Genomic DNA, 7,570 nt, shown 5'->3' on the forward strand with positions numbered 1-7,570 from the left:
TTTATATATATTTATATGTTATTATATATTTATATATATTTATATGTTATTATATATTTATATATATTTATATGTAATTATATATTTATATATATTTATATGTTATTATATATTTATATATATTTATATGTAAATATATTTATATATATTTATATGTAAATATATATTTATATATATTTATATGTAAATATATATTTATATATATTTATATGTAATTATATATTTATATATATTTATATGTAAATATATTATATATTTATATATATTTATATGTAAATATATTATATATTTATATGTAAATATATATTTATATATATTTATATGTAAATATATATTTATATATATTTATATGTAAATATATATTTATATATATTTATATGTAAATATATATTTATATATATTTATATTTAAATATATATTTATATATATTTATATGTAAATATATATTATATATTTATATATTTATGTGTAAATATATATTATATATTTATATATTTATGTGTAAATATATATTATATATTTATATATAAACTATATATACATACATATATAATAAACTGTCTTTAAAAAATGTTTAATAATAACTCTTCTCATCATGTTCAGCTAGCACAAGGAGAAAGAGATAAAGAGGAATGTGCACACCCCTCTAATTACAGCTACTAAGTTTCAAATGAAACTGACATTTATATACATACATATATATATAATGTATATATAAATATATTTTATATATATAAATTTTTCAAGGATTCAAATGAGTTATACTGTGTCCCTGCAAAAGATATGTATATATAAAAAACAAACCAACATGTGTATTACACACACACATACACACCCATTAGTTTGTTTTTTATGTCTCTTATTGTTTTGTGTGATTTAATTTTTAGTTAATCCTGGGGTATACAATGGATTCCTTTTAAGGTTTCTAGGTTACTGGTGAACAGTGAGAAAGTGAACATTTCAAGACTCAGAAGGCCCATGTCCTAGTCCCAGTTTCATCACAAATAAACTCTATAATGCTGGGCCAATGTAAGGATGTCTAACGTCTACTGTGAGGATAGCATAAGATAATACACTTCACTGCAATTTCAAATGTATGACTTTTTCTTTGGAAGCTAAGACCTCCTTACAGGATAATAGGAAGGTAGATGGCAAGGGTTACTTGTTTGTTTCATACACCAAAAAACAAAACTGAGTTGATGGGAAACATAAGAGATAAATCACTTTAACAAGATAAAGGCTTTTTAAAAAAATAAAGGTGTTTTAAAAAACAAAGAATAGTAATAGGAAGGGTCAATTTGTATGTCACAAATTAGGATAAAGGGGATAGAGGGTGCTCACATGTTCAGACAAGGTTTTGGGCACCAAAGTCATGTCATATATTGATAAGATTTATAACTAATGAGTTGGAACTAGAAATCAGATAAACATTTTAGATGATAGTTGCATGAAAATTAATATAATATTATTTTTAAGTAAATATATTTTTAATGTAACAGAGGCAAAATTTAACTTGGGTCACTACAAGCCTATTAAAATGGCTAAATCCAAAAAACTGATACTACCAAATACAGGAAAGAATGTGAAGCTACAGAAACCCTTACTCATTACTTGTGAGAATGTAAAATGTTACAGCCACTTTGCAACACACTTTGGCAATTGCTCAAAAAAATATATAGTCTTACCATATGATCCAGGAATCATGCTCCTAAATATTTGTCAAAATGAGGTGGAAACTGAAATCCACAGAAAAACCTCCACATGGATGTTTATAGCAGTTGTATTCATAATCACAAAAACTTGGAAACAACCAAGATGCCTCTCAATAGGTGAATGGATAAACAAATTTTGGTACATTCATGTTGTATTAGTCCTGCTGCTAATAAAGACATACCCAAGACTGGGTAATTTAAAAGGAAAAGAAGTTTCATTGATTCATGGTTCCACACGGCTGGGTTGCCTCAGAATCAAGGTGGAAGGCAAAGGAGGAGCAAAGTCATGTTTTACATGTATGTTGATTTTGTATCTGATAATTTTGCTAAATTATTGGTTCTTTAAGTAACTTTAAACATAAAGAAACCAGGTAGCATCCTTACAGTGTGAAGATCTAGCTCTCCATTACCCTTAAGAACATATTTAGAAATCTCTTTATCTCTAGCCCTGTCTCTACTTTGGCATATCTTGTTTGATTGTGCTTCACGTTATTGCACTTGGCAGATATTGTGTTTTTTTAAAAATCGAAAGTTCGTTGCATTGAGCAAGTCTATGAGTGCCATTTTTCTAGTAGCACGTGCTCACTTCATGTCTCCATGTCACATGTTGGTAATTAAAATTTAGAACACTTTTATGATTGTTATGTCTGTTATGATAATCTTTGCTTGGTGATTTTTGATGTTACTATTGTAAATTGTTTTGGGACACAAACGGTGCCTATAAAAGAAGGCTAATTTAATGCAAAAATATTGTGTGTGCCCTGACTTCTCCACTGACCAGCTGTTTCCTCATCTCTCATCCTTTCCTTGCGCTTCCAGAAACCCTGAAACACAACAGTATTGAAATTAAGCAAATTAATAGCTCTACAATGGCTTCTAAGTTTTCAAGTGAAAGGAAGAATTGCCTGTCTCTCACTTTAAATCAAAAGGTAAAAGTGATCAAGCTTAGTGAGAAAGGCATATCAAAAAGCTAAGTTAGGCCAAAAACCAGGCTTCTTGTACTAAACATTTAGCTAAGTTGTGAAGGCAATTAATAAGTTCTTGAAAAAAGTGAAAAATGCTACTATAGTGAATATATGAGTGATAAGGATGTGAAACAGCCACATTTCTAATATGAAGAAAGTTTTAGTGGTATAGATAAAAGATTAAAGCAGACAGAATATTCCCATAAGTCAAAGCCTAACCCACAGCAAGGCTCTCTTCAATTCTAAGAAGGCTGAGTGAGGTGAAAAACTGTGGGACAAAAGTTAAAGCTAGCAGAGATTGGTTCATAAGGTTTAAGGAAACAAGCCATCTTCATTTCATAGAATTGCAAACTGAGACAAGTTTTCTAGAAGATCTAGGTAAGATCATTCATGATCTAGCTAAGATACTTCACTAAGCCACCATTTTTAATGAAGATAAAACAGGCTTATATTAGACGAAGATGCCATCTAGGACTTTGATAGCTAGAGAACAAAAGTCAATGCCTGGTTTCAAAGTACCAAAAGACAGGCTGAGTTTCTTTTCAGGGGTTAATGCAGCTGGTGATTTGCAGTTGAAGACGACGTCCAATTAGCATTCAAAAAATCCTAGGACCCTTAAGAATTCTGCCAAATCTGCTCTGCCTGTGCTCTATAAATGGAACAACAATACCTGCATGACACAATTTCTTTTTACAGCATGGTTAACTGAATATTTTAAGCTCACTGTTGAGACCTACTGCTCAGAAAAAAATAAATTCCTTTCAAAATAGTTCTTCTCATTGACAATGCACCTGGTCACTCAAGAGCTCTGCTAGAGATGTACAAGGAGATTAATGTTGTTTTCATGCCTGCTAACACAACATCCATTCTGAAGCCCATACCTCAAAGAGTCAATTGGACTTTCAAGTTTTATTATTTAAAGAATATTATCTTGTAGGGTCATAGCTGCCATGAATAGTGATTCCTCTGATGGATCTGGGAAATGTAAATTTAAAACTTCCTGGGAAGGATTTACCATTGTATATGACATTAAAAAGATTCATGATTTTTGAGAGGAGATCAAAATGTTAACATTAACAGCATTTGGAAGTAGTTGAATCTAGCCTTCATAGATAATTTTGAGAAGTTCAAGACATCAGTGAAGGATATAACTGCATATGTGGTAGAAATAACAAGAGAATTAAACTTAGCAGTTAAATCTGAAGATGTTACTGAATTTGCTACAGTCTTATAATAAACCTTTAATGAATTAAAAATTGCTACTTATAGATGATTAAGAGAGTGAATTCTTTGGATGGAATATACTGTCAATGAAAATGCCATGAAAATTGTGGAAATGATAACAAACAATTTAGAATATTACATAAACATTTAATACAGCAATGGCAGGGCTGGAATTGATGGACTCCGATTTTGAAAAAGTTCCACAGTGATTAAAATGCTATCAAATAGTGTCTTATGATACAGAGAAATTTTTTATTAAAGGAAGAGTCAATCATTATGGGAAGTATTATTGTTGTCTTACTTTAAGTAATTGCTACAGCCACCTCAGGCTGTAGCAACCCCCACTCTGGTCAGTCAATAGCCATTAACATTTAGACAAAACTCCCTACCAAGTAAAAGGTTACTACTCCCTAAAGTTTCAGATAATCATTAGCATTTTTAAATATAAAATGATTTCAATTAAGGTGTGGTCACTGAGATTTTTTAGACATAATGCTATTACACACTGAATAGACTATAGAATAATGTAGACATAAATTTATCTGCAATGGGAAACTAAAAGTTTATAAGAATCACTTTATTGCGATATTCACTTTATCATGGCATTATGCTGAATCAGCAATATCTCTGAGGTATACTTTTACTCATAATACCCATTTTGTGATTTTTGGAATACTGCAAAAGTCAGAAAATGTACAAATTTTAGCAACAGTTTTTTAAACATCTGTTATATTTGTCATTAAAAATGTCCTCCCCTGTTCGGTCGTGTGCCAGTTATCCAGTACCTGGGAAACTTTTCTAGCTCATTTCTAATGATAATCTTGAAATAATTTATAATGACTTAACTGTGTACTGCACATGAAGTCAAATGAACGTATATTTTTATTGTGTTCCTAAATATTGACAACATATGATTTAGTAATTATCTTTTCTGCTTACAATGTAACCTTTTAAGCCTGCCAGTATTAGAATACTTAAGCATCAGATATAGATTATCACAGAGTTTAAGTATTACACTCGCAAATACACTGATTTATCAAATTTATTATAATGCAATGAATATAAACTTGAGATTTGTTGTGTTGGTTCTTGTTTCAAAACTAAGTACATAGGTCATAGGAATAAGACTTTGGTCCAAAATACTTGAATATTTTATTGTCTAATAAAAAGTAGTCTAGGTGATGCATTTAGTTAAAAAAATTATAAAACTGTGAAAGATTACAATCATCAATAACTATTAGGCTTTTCTTTTAAAAGATCCATGACTTCGAATCAATAATTTCTTGGATATGACCCCAAAAGCAGAGGCAACAAAAGCAAAAATAGGCAAATAGAATTGCATCAACTATAAAGCTTCTAAAGTTTTTAAGTTGTTTCCAGAAACATGGCTTCAGGGCTATAAATCATATCCCTCTATATTCAGGCTAAATAGTTACAACTGGAATTTTAATAAAATGCAAGCTAAATCTCAATTGCCCTGGCATAATGAGTGTGTTTTCATTTGATATATATTAGAAAATAAATTCACCTTATGACTCTTCTATTTTTTTCTGATCTATAAATTTTAAAAAATATATTTTCTTTATTTTTATACACATTGAAATGCCCTACAAATTTAGTTATGTATGTTTTGAACATTGTATGCATCTACAGCCACTCACAGAAATTTAAGGACTGTAAAAGAGAATTTACTCATGTTTCTGAATTACATAAAATAATAGGATGGTGACTTTTGTCATAGTAAGAATGAAATTAAAAGGGATTATTTGGAATATTGTCTGGAGGCTTAACAGGGGAGGTGGTGAGGAAATTAACCTATGCAGTAAGAGTAATTTTTTTTTTTATCTTTAGCACAACCAATATAAGAAAACAAAATGCTACCCTAGCAGAAAATTATATTGATATTCTTTCCAATGCCCAAATTGCTCACAATTCTTCTACTCTCCCCGCCCACAAATGCACATATCTGTTTTGCATAAAAAACTCTTACTCTGCTGAGTGTCTCTGCTGAGACAAGTGGACAATACAATAACTATGTTCACATATTATGCTAAAAACCATGAAAATTTACAAATATTAAATATATCTTATGACTTTCCAAATGCTGGAATTCAGGAGGAGAATTTGAGTTGTAGAAGCCAGAGGAGGTGGAGACACACAGAGAATAAGACAATTTAAAAGACAGAGAAAACTCATGGCATTTTCTTTGTCAATTTAGTGAACATCCTTGATTGAACACTTACAAAGCCATGTAGTAAGACTCTAGTGCTCTTAAATAATATGTAGAGACATATTATTGAAATGGAATTAGTTAAAATGGAGACACAATACCTGATTCTGCAGCCATTCAAACACATTTTTGTTTACTCTTACTTTACCCCCAGAAATATGGATATAAATGTGTCAGGAACCTGTTTTTTCTTTAGGAAGTCATTGCTCAAGTAGTAAGTGGCACTGATGGGGAGTGGTGTTATTACCATCTTCATGCTTCTCTTTTCTGCTGACTTGTGAAGAAGGTGCCTGCTTCTCTCTTTTGCCATGATTGTAAATTTCCTGGGACCTCCCCAGCCATGCTGAACTGTGGGTCAGTTAAACCTCTTTCTGTTATAAATTACCAAGTCTTAGGGAAGTTCCTTATAGCAATGTGTAAATGGACTAATACAGGAAATTGGTATCTATAGTGAGGCAGTTATAAAGATACTTTAAAATGTGGAAGTGACTAAAACTGGGTAATTGGCAGAGTTTGGAACAGTTTGGAGGGCTCAGAAGAAGACAGAAAGATGTGGGAAACTGAAACTTCCTAGAGAATTTTTGTTGAATGGTTTTTATGAAAATGCTGATAGTGATGTGGACAAGGAAGTCCAGCCTGAGGTGGTCTCAGATGGAAATAAGGAGCATATTGGGAACTGGAGCAAAGGCCACTCTTGCAATGCTTTAGCAAAGACACTGGTGGCATTTTGTCCCTGTCCTAGAGATCTGTAGAACTTTGAACTTGAGAGAGATGATCTGAAACTGGAACTTACATTTAAAAGGAAAGCAGAGCATACCAGTTTGAAAAATTTGCTGCCTGACAATATGATAGAAAAGAAAAACCCATTTTCTGAGGAGAAATCCAAGCAGGCTGCAGAAATTTGCATAAGCAATGAGGAGCCAAATGCAAATCATCAAGACAATAGGGAAAATGTCTCCAATGCATGTCAGAGATCTTAGCAGCATCCTGTCCCACCACAGGCCCAGAGGCCTAGAAAGAATAATAGTTTTATGGGCTGAGCCAAGGATCCTTCTGCTGTGTGCAGCCTCAGGACTTTGTGTCTTGTGTCCCAGGGGCTCCAGCTCTAGTTGTGTCTAAAAGGGGCTGAGGCACAGCTCGGGCCATTGTTTCAGAGCATGCAAGCCCCAAGCCTTTGTGGCTTTCATGTTGTTTGAGCCTGTGGGTGTGCAGAAGTCAAGAATTGAGGTTTGGGAATATCCACCTAGATTTCAGAGGGTGTATGGAAACACCTGGATGTTCAGGCAGAAGTCTGCTGCAGAGGTAGAGCCCTCATGTAGAACCTCTGCTAGGGCAGTACAGAAGGAAAATGTGGGGTTGGAGCCCCCATACTGAGTCCCCACTTGGGCATTGCCTAGTGGAGCTGTCAGAAAAGGACCACTCTCCTCCTGACCCCAGAA

This window comes from Nomascus leucogenys, chromosome 11, assembly GCF_006542625.1.
Source record: "Nomascus leucogenys isolate Asia chromosome 11, Asia_NLE_v1, whole genome shotgun sequence".
In the NCBI taxonomy this organism is placed as follows: Eukaryota; Metazoa; Chordata; class Mammalia; order Primates; family Hylobatidae; genus Nomascus; species Nomascus leucogenys.